This window comes from Triplophysa rosa, linkage group LG4, assembly GCF_024868665.1.
Source record: "Triplophysa rosa linkage group LG4, Trosa_1v2, whole genome shotgun sequence".
Lineage (NCBI taxonomy): Eukaryota > Metazoa > Chordata > Actinopteri > Cypriniformes > Nemacheilidae > Triplophysa > Triplophysa rosa.
The window spans coordinates 12,794,634-12,809,799 of record NC_079893.1 but is presented as its reverse complement, the minus strand read 5'-3'; the positions used below and the strand labels follow the sequence as shown (position 1 = coordinate 12,809,799).

At 38.8% G+C, this 15,166-nt stretch overlaps 1 protein-coding gene across 1 annotated transcript in view; it reads right to left on the bottom strand.

Annotated features, from left to right (window-relative positions):
• LOC130552560 (uncharacterized) overlaps window positions 1-15,166 on the bottom strand; it is a 35,747-nt gene that overhangs the window by 16,793 nt on the left and 3,788 nt on the right. The gene's annotated exons all lie outside the window — the stretch shown is intronic.

Genomic DNA, 15,166 nt, shown 5'->3' with positions numbered 1-15,166 from the left:
CTGCGCAAGGATCGGCCAGAGGAGATTCTCATGGACCATAAGTGTGGACATCGTCCGACCCAGGGCCCGCGTGGTCACCTTGGTTTGACGTGAAACGTGCCGGAAAGGGGGCGTTCCAGGTCTTACTAAGTTCCTCATGCACTTCCGGTAAACACGGCACTGGGGGCGGGGCGCCTCAAACCCGAGGCGTCATGTAGCCGGCCGCGAGCGCCGGGAGAGGCAGTGCGGGCACTGCAACCCAACACTCACGGTGGCCCGGGAAAGCATGGCTGACATTTCGACATCCGCTTCTTCCTGGGCTCGACCCCCCGAGTGAGGGAGCCCGAGGAATCGTCGGAGTCGGATGGCAGTACGTCACCCCCCGATGCTGCAAGAGACATCTCATCATCATGCATCGTGTCCGAATACGTGATTGAGGAATAAGACGGCGGACCGTCTCCTGGGGAATGGTCAGACGAGCGAGACGAGGTGCGAACAGTCCGTGAGCCAGTGGCTGGCGGATTATCGCTCACAGTAATCCTCATATCACCCTCGCTGCTTGCCGTAGCGGACGGCAGGGCCATAGTCCTGCCGCCACGGAACGGGGAGCAAACGAGGTGGTGGCTGAGTCCCGTGGGAACACAGCCACCCGTGACGCAACGTGTGAATCGTCACCACCCGCAGTGCGGGCAGGATGTATCCACAACGTCTGCCCCAGCGTACTGGAAGCAGGCATCGTGTCCGTCCCCTTCCTCGATGAGTGTGTTGCACCCATGAGAACAGCGGGACAAGCCACGCTGGAGAAATTTGCTCTTTTAGAAAAGGAAATTTGCTCGAACACCTCCGGAACTGCCGAGACGCCCAGGGGAGAGTCACTGCAGGAAGGGACCGTCCGCTGTACCACGTCGAAGATTCCAGCAGCAAAATGATCACCAAGATCGTAGAGAAGCTCATCAGATGCGTAGGCTCTGAAGAACAAAAGTTGAATGAATGAGCACGCCGGCTTCCCTCTTATACCCGGACATCCGGGGAGGAGTCCGGCATGCAAATTTCATTCACCAATTTTCATTGGCCTTTTCTAAATACTCAGAAGATGATAGGTTCTCAAGACAAACCCCATTCTGTCGGTTCGACACAACGTCGAGAGACCGACAGAAAGGGAACTAAACATTCTGTCATCATTTACACATTTCTTGCCTTGGCAAACCCATCTGCTTTTATTTCGTCTCTGGAATTCAAGAAGAGAACTTAACGAATCTTCACCTTTTCCATACACCTACTTTTCTACTCATCGCAGGTTTGACATCGTGACATTTAAAGTTAAAAGTTTAAAGTTCATGACAATTAAGTTTAATTAATTAATTAATTAAAGTGATAGTTCATCCAAAAATGATTCACTTCACTCACCCTCTTCTCATTTCAAATCTGTATGACTTTCTTTTTTGTGCAGAACACAAAAGGAGATATTTTGAAGAATGTTGTTAACTGGCACCCATTCTTGCATCGGTTTTGTGTCCATACAATAGAAGTGAATGGGTGCCAGTGCTGTTCGGATACCAACTGTCTTAAAAATATCCTCTTTGTGTTCTGCGAAAGAAAGAAAGTCATACAGGTTTGAAATACAGAATTTCTATTTATGTGCGAACCATCCATTTAATGTTATTGATATTCAGCCGACAACAGAAGCTATTTATGACTTGTGTTACTACACCTATGGCGTTTTAGTGCTTTTTGAATGTCTTGAAAATACCTAGGCAAATTTGCCTATGTTCTGCATTCAAAATAGCATGTCTGTGCATATCTTTACATCGTTTAAAGAACACGTTTATGGGTTTTATCAAAATGCAATTCGCAGTGGATCTCCTTTCTATTAACTGCTTATTTGAAGGGTTTCATTCTGAAGAACACTATTACTGAGGGGAGCATGAAAGCAGGCAGGGTTACGGGTGATAGTTTACTGCAGAGGATGAGAGAGAGAGAGAGAGAGAAAGAGAGAGAGAAAGCACAAGTGTTGCAGTTTGATTGTGTTTGTTTGAGACACAGAGGCGTGTTGTAGAGGCCACAGCTGCGGTTATCCAGTCCAGTCACACCCTTCGGCAAATTACACTGCTTAATATCCCTCAGTGTGACAGAGCTGCTGTAAATCATACAGAGTTATGAGAACAGAACACACCGGAGAGCACTTAACAGAGAGGTGAGATATCAGGCATAGCCTCGGAGATAGATTTCTACCCACCAGTGCACCTGGACAGCACACTTTAGTAAAATGACAAAGTCAAAAATAAATGGACTTGGATGATAAATATACAAATATACCCATAGAGGTTGATGCAAATATACTTATGCACACACAGATTACTTTTTTATTTTATTGCATAATACATGATTGATCTGTTGTTAATTCATGTCAATGTCAAGTATTAATGAACCCCATCACCCATTTGACAAAATACAAGGATATTTTACATGTCAGTGCAAAACCTGTTGTCAGATCTGAAAAGATATACAGATTACTTCACAATACCATAATACTACAAGATTTTCAAAGGAACTCAACATGAGGGCTCAACTGCTCTATGAAGGTGATCCTAAGGGGAACACATATGTGGCTACATAAAAATCTGCCAATGGGGTAAGAAAAATAATCTTGAATTAAGGTTTACCTTTTTCTCAGTCACTCAATTCAAGATTATTTTTCTTACCACATTGTCAGATTTTTTTGCTTGGTTTAAGCACAAATTCACTGAAATTTCATATTTTTTGACTAACAACAAGACTTATTTTCTTAGGTCCATCAAGAAAATGGATCTTCATTCAAGAATTTTTAGACATTTTTACTGGAAAACAAGAAAAAAAGACTAAGTAAGAAAGTCATTTTTTGCAGTGTATATGACTGAATAGCTGGATATTTTGAATTTCAAATGCCTATTCTAGGAATTTCTACAGGCTCGCCTTTGGGTGTAAAATGTACTGCACTGATGGCTCCACTGTGACTCCAGAGCATCTGTACTACTGAATTATCTCAACAACTGGATAATTCTAATTCAATCCAAGGCATTAGAAGTTCAACACTGAGATTCATCTATTTAATTCATTTAAACTGACTAGGTTTCATTGAACCAAAGAAAAGTGTGCACAACTATTCTAGGTGTGGTCTTATCCCCTGCACATTTTGAGTCGGTCCTAGCTTCGGTTGGCTTCATCAGGGCATTCCAGTCAGCCAGTGTCAAAGGCTGCTGGGTCTTATGGCAGCAGCAACCAATGGCATCCCATTATGCATGGACTACATGAGGTTATTACAATGGGGGATCAAAGTCAGTGGCTTCCATCCCTTAGTAATCCCTATGCACGTTATAGGGGTTACACAGGTTCACTCATCCTTTGAGTATCTAACCCAGGGTGCCATGCATGGGGTGTGTTGCCATTGGAAAACTATTATGACTGATAAGGGCAGTACTTCTGGCACTGAAGTACTTTCACCCAGACCTAAGAGGCTAACACATGTTGGTCTGGACAGACAATAGAGCAGTAATGTTATAAATATCATTAAGGCGGGTTGTAGTTTACCTGTTCAGGCCTGCACAACAGACCCTGCTTTCGGCACAGGACAAACACAGAGAGCGGTTTACATACTAGGACACTTGAATGGGGATCAGACAACCCCTGTCAAGCCTGGGGCTGAGACCCAGGGAATTATAAAATAATCCTTTATAGGTCTGTGGACAAGACAGTTTATGGTATATTACCACCACCAACTGGACTGGAGTGTGGCGCATTACAAGGAAGTAAAAAAAATAGAGACAAAGGAAACATTGGCCGTTTCTCAATTCCAAGTGTTCTCACGGAGACCGGTCTTGCTAGGCAGCCTCGGAAAGACGAACTTGGATGAACGCACCGCAATGACTCATGGGACTTCAAGCGGGTTCAGTACGCGCAAGCGTCCTTGATATCAAGAACACATCCGGGTACTTTCATGCATTCTATGTTCTTTTGTTCTTGAGTATTGGAACCGGACTTTGACGGTTATTGATGGCGTAGAGCGACAACACAAGGACACAAGACCGCTGAAGAACGTATTGAGAAACGGCTATATATACCGAACTAATAAAGGGGAACCAGAATCACCCGGATTCAATTAAGGTGGGGTAACATGAAAAGACTACAACGACCATAGGACTACAAGCTCAACTTCAAAATAAAAGACATGACAAAACAACAAAACCCTTACATTGGCGATGAACAAAGTATAGAATGACGATAACATATAAAAATACATTAAACAACAATTTTGTCAATATTTCTTGAATATTAAACATTTATATTTTATTTCATTACCATTTAAATAATAAACTTTCGCATTTGGTTTCATTCCTCATCCAACAGCAAATATAAGCCAGTTGTTTTAATTCATATGTAAATTCATTCTAAGTAGTAAACGTTAAATATTTTATGTTAAAAAAGGGAGAGAAAATATTCTATGCATTGTTCTGCATGTGGATATGTCTGTACAGAAATTCCAGCTTGACCAGAGTCACCTCAAAGTCGTTCATTTTCTAGATACAGAGTATGCACACAGTTACAAAAGTGGTTTGTGTTCCTACCACACAAAATAATGTCCCTTGCTGAAGTTCTGTGGGGGTACTGAAAGCATTGGTTTACGATGTGCAATATTTCATTAAACAGGAATGCTTAAAATACAAATTATTCCATCTTACAGTCCATGCGTAGTTGCTTTGCTGTTCAAATTCAAACACCCTTTTCCAGGCTCTGTAAACTTTCATTTCATAGTGATTTGTAAAAAGATTTTCCCTGTGAAAAATAAATGTTCAAATAGCAGTAATTGGCTAAAGAACTTCCCCTATAGAGCTGTGCAGGGGAGTTTGGTTCTGGCTCAGTGCTCCGTTGGGCAGGATATTAACAGAGAGGCTTATTACTGAACCAGAGATGCATGTGTGTTTGCATACACAGCTATTGCATTCCCTGATGAGAGTCCTTAAACCTGCCGTTATGAAGGATCATTAGCATTCAAATGCATTTCAATCAAATCTTTTTGTTTACTAACAGCTGCGAGAAGAACTCCCACAAAGCTTTCAAGTGGTGAAATGGATGTTACAAACAGTATTATGATACTGTGTCATTGATTTCTTCGAAATTCTATAGTTTTATGGTATTCCATTTACACAACAGTAAACTTATCTCATAAAAAGATGGCCCAAGAGTACTGATGTAGGACCAGAACAGCAATGAGACGGATGTTTTATGGTTTTGTATCATTTCACCAAAGTAACAGTTGAAGCGATACTTCAACAAAATTTTCATTTTTGTTCAAAACACAAAAGCTCTCTCAATCACTCTGCATTTTTGTCAGTCTATTATCTTGGAAACGGTTTCTGATTCTAATGTAATTTTTTATATAAAGGAATACTTTGTATGCAAAAATCAGTGCGCCAACTAAGTAGTATGTCTGAATCCACAGTATTTAATCCACATGTGAAAGTACCAGAATGTTCTTCTGCTAATGGCACAATTTTTTATGCGTTTAATGAACACTGTTCTGTCACAGGATGCCACAGGAGCTCAGGAGCCACCAATTTAGAAATATTAAAAATACAGGAAAACCCTGAGTCAGGCATCTTTTTTCCAAGTTATACAGATGCCAAGAAATGTATTCTTCCAGCAGAGGCAGATCCTGAATCCGTATTGTAAGTTCCTCACACAAAAGGGAAACTCTTTGGTTTTTCTTACATAGGCTATGAAAATTAAATGTGCATGAGAGGTAAAGACAGCACAACTTACAGTTTTGAACGTTTGATTTGCTTTACACCTATCTCTCACAACTCTGTTTTTTATTCACATCAAATTAATTATCTACCCTGGTATATATTAAAACTGAAAATTCTGTCATCATTTATTCACCCTCTCATCAATCAAAACCTATATATCGCTGCTGTCCTTCTAAAACCTCCATATTTTTTTGTTGCCAGTGCCACAAATCATCGTTATTAGTCACCCTTTATGTTCGTCACAGTATTTTAAAAGTACAGTGTTTTTCCCATTTCCCGAATATGGACATCCAACGTTTTGGAAGGACAGCGACGATTTAGCTCTTTCTTTAAGGGAACACAAAAGACGATATTTTAATAAATGTCTCAGTGGTTTTGTGTCCATACTATGGAAGTCACCGGGGTCCAATATTGTTTGGTTACTAACATTCTTCAATATACCTTATTTTGTGTTCTGCAGTAGAAAGTAAGTCATACAGGTTTGGAATGACAGGGTGAGTAAAAGATCAAAGAATTTTCATTTTTGAGTGACATATCCCTTTAAGGTATACCTGACACTGTTACTACACTGGCCATTCTAAACCTATTTAAACAATTTTCGTTTTATATCAGAGATGTAATGCCAGAAGAACTTGAAGCACTGACTGTAATTTTACCCTGAATGTTGGTCAAAAATGTTTGAGTCTATAACGGTATTTGACAAAGGTCAAAATAAAAAAAGAAGCATTGCGAAGGAAAAAAAGACAGAATACTACATTCACAGACATTTTTTATCTGAACGGCATTCAGTTTAACAGAGGATGTCTAGAAAAAAACACTAAAATTATATGATTGGCTCCAGCAGTTTTTTACTGAGGCTGTACAAGAAAAACACAGATGTGCTAAATTTGTATATATTGAAATCAGAAAGTCTGTCTGCTAATTACACAACCTCCTCAAAAAAACTAGTCTCATCCAAATAAAAAATAACTGGCATAGCAAAGCCCACTGCGTTGCTGCTAACTCTTAACTCAGTAAATTTCTGTATTTGATAAGGCACACAGTATCTAAAGGGTATAGCATGATTTCATCAAAAAGCTGGACAGCTTTGAAACATGATGTCAATAGAAAGTGAAGAGAGAATTTCTGAAAGTTTTAAATATGAGATGGCACGAATGCTACAACTTTTTAGTATTTAGTTTAAATCAAGGTCATTTGACAGTTTTTTCTTCACTCTTGGGTTGAGGATGCTCCCTTGCTTTTTTCTGTTATCTGTATATGCTTGTGCCAAGCAGCTCCCCCTTTGTAATTGCTATTTTGAGAGAAAAGTTGTAAAATAAAATGAAATAAATGAATTGGCACCATTTACAGCAAATCTATCAGATGCAACATGAATAGTGTCTGACAATTATTAAATTTACGCTACACGTTTCTTGTACGAACATAAAGACATACGTTCACTGTATATGTCCACACACATTATATTAGAAAAAAAACAATAAAAAAGATACGGTTTCAAAATTTTCCAATTCAGATCCTTTCATCCATTTGCCCACCATCAAAAACAGGCTAAATCCGGCCTCCCATTAAAACTATGAAAAACACAAAGCTTTGAACTAATATTAAAAATGTATTGGTGGCCAAAAAAATGAACAAATATCTAATTTCACCCGCAAATTGAAGCAAGGGCAAAACAGCTGTTCAGCACTTATGGCTTTGAAGACAAAGAAACTGGTTCAATTTGCTTCTCGGAAAAAATGTGAGGTTAGTCTTTCAAATATTCTCTGGTAAATCGACAGCGGGAGAAATGTTCTCTTCAGAACAGGATTAATAAATGCATCTAGATGATTGAAGAATTATTTTTTACTTTAGAGTGACAGTAGTTTAATTTTACCGATCAGAAGGCACAGTGTTCACTCTATTTCTCTAAGGGACTTTGCCCACAGATTTAGTTGGTTAAGAAAATTATTTTACATTCATTTACATTCCCTGCTGTGTGCCCCACAAGATAACTCTGCAGGTGTGCTTTATGGATAATTACTGTAACAAAGGAATTAATGTTTATACTGTAGATCATTTGCAAAAGTTTGCAATTAAGATGGAAAATCTTACAGAACTACAGAATACGTAAAACTCAAAACTAAACGGCGCTGTAAGTCCGGTGTGGGCTTTTGTGTGTACTCCTGAGATTACTGATTCTGTTTTAAATCACAGAGCCTGGAAAACAAGAGAAAGTCTCAGGTGAGTTCTCCCAACGTGTGTTTGTCTTTTTATGCTTATTTAGCTTAAGAGCTGCCCTATTTTCAGGTGTAGTCACTACAATATTGCTTCATTTCCACCATTCTTTTTAGGTGCTATGCATCAGCAGTTATCCTGGCAATGCTCTGCAAAATAACTCTTTATTACTTTTTTATTATTATAAACTCAGTTCATTTTCATTCCACAGAAGAATCTGTAAATTATGTTTTAATGGCATTCAGATTGAAGCTTGTGTTTGTGAACCATTAATTGTTACCTATTCTTTAGCATGAGCAACATAATTAGAGATCCTGGGAAAACTGCTGATTTCTTTGTGTTTCTTGAGCAGAAATGTATTTACACATGAGAAACATTGTGCTAATTTATGTTATACAAAATACAGCATAAGAATTATGAATATTGGCCAATATGGGGGCAGGGTGGATTGGGAATTGTAATTTATTGTACAGTTATTAGTGTGTACAGTCTTTTTTCTCTAAAAACAAAACAATATAACTCAAAACAATTACTTATTATGGTTAAGGAATGTACAATCTTAAACAAACAGAAATTATAGGAATTTAAACAAACAAACCAATCAGACTCTAAATATTTTGTATTGGAGTATAGGTAAGAATGAAGGAAATGACAAATCAATTTGATTTACACAGTTGTAAATTCACCAGTAATTCACATTTTGAAATGTATTTTCAGACTGCTTCTATCAAAAATGAAAAGACCCTTGTTTTAAAAGATGGCTTTTTGCATGAAATCAGCACTGCATGATGGACTGTTTGCCATAATGCAAACCCATTGGACTGGATATAGTTTAAGCTCTCCCCCATACTAGCAGCATGTAACTTCAAAAAAATGTTAATTTAAATGTAGATTGTGTCAATTTTGTGAAATTACGAAACAATCGTATAAATGTTTGGTGCTTTTTTTGGATTGGTTTATGGGTCTACAGCCCACTGACCCACTTTGGTTACTTTGCAACTGTCTGTCCCCAAAATGCATGTGCAACGCACAAATAATTTAAATATATGTATATTTTTAATGCTCATTTTTATAAGCCATGCTTTATAAATATAGATAAAGATACATTTGATTTGCACAAACAACATCCTTTTGTTATAAACTCCAAGACTAAATTAAATTTAAATAATTCTAGTCAATAATGATGCAATATGACCAGATCTTTTATCAACCACTCTGTTGGCTGCAACTAGTTTCGGCCCGTTTCATTCGTGTCCCATTGTTTCATTATCCAGTGTTTGAATTATGGATGGAGGTCATGTTTTTTTCTGTTTAATCAGAAAAGGCATTAGGGTATCCATGGTATCTGGTGAAGTGGGGTAGCGTGTGTTTTGTGTAGCGAGGGGTGGAGGCTTATAAACAAGCTTCATGTGTGAGGACAGCACTTTAGCATTCTCCACTCTTTTCTGCCTATCCCACTCTCTCTTTTCTACCCCCTTCTCTTTCTCTTGGCTCTTTGAACATGGCCTTGGGTTTGTTAAGAGTTGTGGGAACAGCAGGGTTCTGAATAGGTGGCCTTCACTCTCTGGTGTTCTGCGCGGCCCTCTTCCACATAGAGCAGAGCCAAAAGGAGCTTTGAGCTTTCAGTATAATTCTTGAAAAGAAGAGAGAAAACAGATCCCAAACACAAGAGAGGACCCATCTATGGGGCCCCTACTGTAATTAGTTATCTTTTTACCTGGCAACCTTCCTGCTCACAGTGCACTTTCTATTGTGAGCCGTTCAGATGTGGCATAGAGATTCGGGGCCGATTCTCTGCAACCCTCATCTCATTTGTACCACTGGGGCCCCAGAAAGGGATCAGCAAGGAGCTGATTTCTGCTTTAATGAGGCAGGATTTAATTGCTGTTTAGAGTGCTGACAGTCATTAGCACCCTGTGTGGAAAGCGCCCCCCAATGGACGCCACATTCAATTATATGGCAGTAAGTCTTGGTGAGTTGTAACAGCAGGTTAGCTGATCACAGAGTATAATGCGATGAAATACAGATTTAAGAAAATTGTTGAGGTATCGTAGCTCCTGAGACGCTAAACCAAGAAGTGTGAAGCAGTGAAAAATGAATAAACTAAACTACACTCTAAAAATGTTTTTACGGTGATTTTACGTAAAACAATTTACACTTAAATTTCTTTAGTACATTTTAAAGCTGTGAAATCAATTAAATATATTGTTTACATTGTGTAAATTTAAGTACAAAAATCTAAGTAAATCTGAGTAACTCAAGAATTTATATTAGAATTCACCAAAACTATTAAGTGTATATTAAAATATCATTTTTAATTAAATACTTATTTTTTCAATAAATAAACTTAAAAATAAACATTTTACAGAAATGAACTGTTTTTAAGTATGTCCCACTAAAAAATCTGTCAAATGATTTTAAAAGATTTTATTAAGTTAATATAACTGTTTATTTGTGTGATATTTACCAAGCCACATGAATTATTTTTTAGTGTGTATAAAACAGCGTATAAAAATATTGTCTGTTTGCCTAAAGCTACTCGTAACCTAAATAGGATAGGTTGAATTCCAAAAATCATTTGTCACTCATGTAGTCCCTGCTGAGAAAAAAACAATAGAAACCATTAAAACGTCATTCTAAACCATTAGCTTTTTTCATTAAAATTATTACAAAATTCAGTTTTTGGCATTTTTCCAATAGGATTAATCTTTAAAATAACACCTCAACAATAAAATCCATTAGTAGACACCGTTATAGTTTAATGTAAAATATTTTTTAATATAATTTCATAAACTTAAAAAATATAGCCCCAAAAGCTTCTGGACCAGTGTTCACATCTTGATATTACATTACCTATATAGCTAATCCCTTTAAAGTAGAACTATTGCCCTAATTGATTTAAATGTACTAAATATTACAAAAGGCCTAAGTTGCCTAACATTTTCCTGCCAGTGACAAGCTATTTCCACACTTTTACAAAACAAGCACTAATGTCCGAAAACTTAAGCGAGGCCTACAAACTTCACACAGAATATCCTGCAAAGCGTGAGGGAAAACTCTGCTCCCCATGCACAACAGAGACCAGAAGCGCTCATCACAAATTCATTTTCCACAGATGAAATGACTAATGGACCAGAAGGCTGGGGAGAGATGGTAAATGAATAAAAACAACCTTGCAGCAGGAGGAATGTGCTGGCGGATCTTGTATTAAGCAGAATGGGAATGTAAAGCAAGCATGAAATGAAGGCAGGCAAACAGCATTCAGTAGCCAGTGTGGAAAGTAGGTCAAACATGCTCGGTGAGACTCATTTCAGGATTTAATACACTGTTAATCCGTTTCCTGTAATTTCCATACGTAAACATTGCAAGTTAAACATCTGAAATTAAAAACTATTTGTTATTAATAGATTGTGATGACTAAGTACTTTACATTGAAACTCGGAGAATGATTTTAGGGGTCTGAAGGTTTCACGATCTTTGTTCGGTTAGCTACAGAAATGCACATACTTCCAGCAAGTATGCAGGTCTTGGCTCTGTAGATTGTTGGTGGGACTTTGGATAGAAACTTTACAGCCGGTGTTAGCAACAATATCTGAAATTCACTTAATATAAAAGAGAGATTCTCCCATTTTTTTGAAGGGATAAAGTGATAAATTCTGTCATCATTTACTCACTCGCTTGTCATTTCAAACCTGTATGACTTAGTTCTTCTGCAGAATACAAAAGAAGATATTTTGAAGAACGTTGGTAACCGAACAATTGTGATCCCCATTGACCTTTTGTACAGACACAAAACCAATGGAAGTCAAAGGGTCCCACCATTGTTGGGTAACCAACATTCTTCTAAATATCTCCTTTTGTGCTTTCGTTTTTGGGTGAATTATCCCTTCATCTCATCACAGTTTCAACAAACATGATGAGGAGACCAGCATGCCAATGAAATATGCAAGTAGACATGGCCGATGCCACAGGCGCCAGGCATAATCTATGACCTAACAAGCATGAACCGGTGCCCAGCCGTGACTGGATGGTTGTTGACTGACGGCATGCTTGTTGGAGTTATGAGGGTTGCTACAGCTGGCACGGATGGCGCCTTCCAGTGTACTGGGCCAAGTTTCCCCTGATCAGTGTTGGCCATATATATATCACATTATAAGGAAAACTGCCTGCTGAGGTGGCAACATGATACAATATGATCGTAATGAGTTTTACAAACACCTTGATCAATTGATCATTGAAGGCCTGTTGATGCAATAGCAGAAAACCACAATTCTAAAGAGCCACTTGATAAAAGTCGTGGCATCATGCCCAGAGAGACCAGCAGCGGGAAAAAGCTTTCTGTCAGTTTCATCTATTAGAGTATGCTGCTATATTGGACACCAAGACAGTTAATTGCAATTCCCAGGCGCCGTTACCTTACTTTGGCAAGGAGCGAGCACAGAGTTTCTATCCCTTTAGCATCTGTGGATAAAGTTGAAAGTTATTGTCGCGCTCTGCTTGGTTTCCCATTTCATCAGCAAGCTTAGCATATCTCTCCCATGCCGAGTTCTCAAGCTAAGCTCTTCACATCTGGCAGAGTGGCCACATCTCCAGCAAATATTTGGGAGTTTTAACTTGACTATCAAGTATAAATTGACAAGTAGACTCTTCATGTTTTCGCTGAAAATAGGGCGGTTTTAAGTTGAGTGACACCAGATGGGAAAACGGCATTGCTCAGTGCACTTCAAGGAATTATAAATGCCGTGGTGAGAGAACTGATGTGAGATATTTTAAAGCTGGAATGTTGAGGTGAATTTTGTTAATCATAACTGTATTGCTTGGTCACTGGAGAGTGTGTGTCCTGGTAAACTCTGTCTGCAGTCCCCAAATGTTCCAACAAAGATAGTACGTCATTTTGACCTTGTGGGGACATGAGGGAAATAGCTTGAAGATTAAATCAAATTTTGTATATTTGATCATGTAAAAATACAGAAGAGTTTGTTTGAGGTTTAGGTTTAGGAGTAGGGTGAGAGGATAGATGTTACGTGCGTGTTTATACAGTTTGTACAGTATAGAAATCGTGTATGTTCCCATAAAACGTGGTATGATTGTTGGCAGACAGAAGGATAGTGTTTGTGTGTGCTGTAAGATTGTGTGAGAATTCCTGACCCTGTATCGCATGTGGAACAACCTGTCAGCTGGGAAATGATCTGGAAAAATAAAACATGCAGCAGTGTTGGGACAGAAGGAAAAGGGAAGTGGGCCAAGCAGCTTATTATAAGCAGACTCCTTCCCAAAAAGCATCAGATTTAATGATGGGAATACTGTATCTGTTTTAATAAAATATATTCTATTATACACAATTCCTGTAATTTCACAAGCCACATTACTAAAGTGCTGATATTCCTTATAATGAGTATGTTTTACTGTTTCACTGTACCATTTAAATGATGTTTTATTAACAAGGTTCAGGAGGAGCACGTGCAGATAATTAACTCGGCTGGCTTTCGATAAACAATCACAGCAATCATCCTAACAGCAAGCCACCTCACCTCCTTTCTCTCAGACGTTTCGCAACATCCCCCCTCCACCCCACGAGCCCGTTTTTACCTCAGCACCGGGTGGTATGATCCGGGTCCGGGCACAAACCAAGCCCGGGGCCCTCTCCCCGGTCAAGGGGCAGGCTCGGAGCCCTCGCCCCGGGACAGCACGCCAAACACGCATACTATCCGTCCCAGTTCATTAGCTGCAAGGCGAACTTGTTAACTTGCCTGTGTGTGCAGCTGTCAATTAATGATCAACACTTGATCTTCCTTTTGCTTCTTTTAGAATTATATTTTATTAAAAAAATTAGGGCTGTCAACGTTAACGCGTTAACGCATGCGATTAATTTTTTCAAATTAACGCGTGAAAAATATTTAACGCAATTAACGCAGCATCCGTTTGTTTTTACATTCTTTGTCTAGCGTTACATTATGTAATCACGCTCTTGTTCGTGTACAGCAGGGCTAGTCAACTGGCGGCCCGTCAATCATCTTTACCTGGCCCGCCTTAACATTTCAAATAAGTGGGGAGACTTTAAGAACGGTGTGCTTTAAGTGCTAATAAATTCATTATGAATAATGGCTATATTTACGAAAAACAGCTGTTCATCTCCCCCAGAACTCGCACTAAACAAAGGCTCTGCCCAAGTGCGTGGGGCGCATGAATGCGATGGGAATTCACCCGAAGATGTGACAATAGCGTTCAGTTTCTTGCACAGATCAATTGACTGAATTATAAGACTCTTATTTAACGTCACAAGGGGCAGGGATTACTTTTGTGTTGAATGTATTTGCGTTTTTACTTTTATTGATTTAACTTTAATTAATTCAACCAAATATCTTCTTGAAAAAACAATGCCACCCACATCTTGGATGTACTGGAGAACTGTGGGTGAGTAAATTCGTAGCAATTTTGGGGTAAAGTAATGCATTAAGGAATATAAAATACAGTTAAAAAGACAATTTCCTTTTTTATTTAATATCATGAAAAGGCACAAATACTGGATGCAATATTTGTGTGCATGTTTTAATATATGACCTATAAGTACCAGCAACAAAAACAGTATAAAAGGAACAAAACGAAATAAATAACAGAAATACAAAATAACAGAAGAAATGAGGATATGGTAAAAAAAACTGGCCCGCATCCTATTTATACTTTTGGAGTCTGGCCCTCAAAGAAAAGTAGTTTAAGACCCCTGGTGTACAGGCTTTTAAACCACTTAAGCGCGATTTTAAACAGTTGCTTTGACGCGTTCAATGAAGATAGACAGCTTCTAAACTGTGGGACGCGGCAAAACGCAACGCGAGGTCCAGTCTAGTGTAAACAGTCACGGGCTGAAGGCTGCGTCGGTGAATCTCTGTCAGACAGCGCATCCGTGTTAAGTTCTCTTTCGTGCTTGAATGGATAAAACCATACAAGATTATGTCAGAAAGCCCGTTTTGTCTAGCATTTTCTTAAGCAAGACTTCAAAGTGTAAAATAAAATCTTAAATGAATGCAAAGAGTTGTGAAAATGGGAGTGCGGTGACGGTCAGATCTGCGTACTGAGACAGCTCTTGAAGGGGCCACGTTCTTAAACGTGCTGCTGTGACTCCTGTCACTAATGTTAATCAAAGAACAAAATAAAAGAAGAAATCAATGTGATTTTGTAGCTTTAATGAGAAT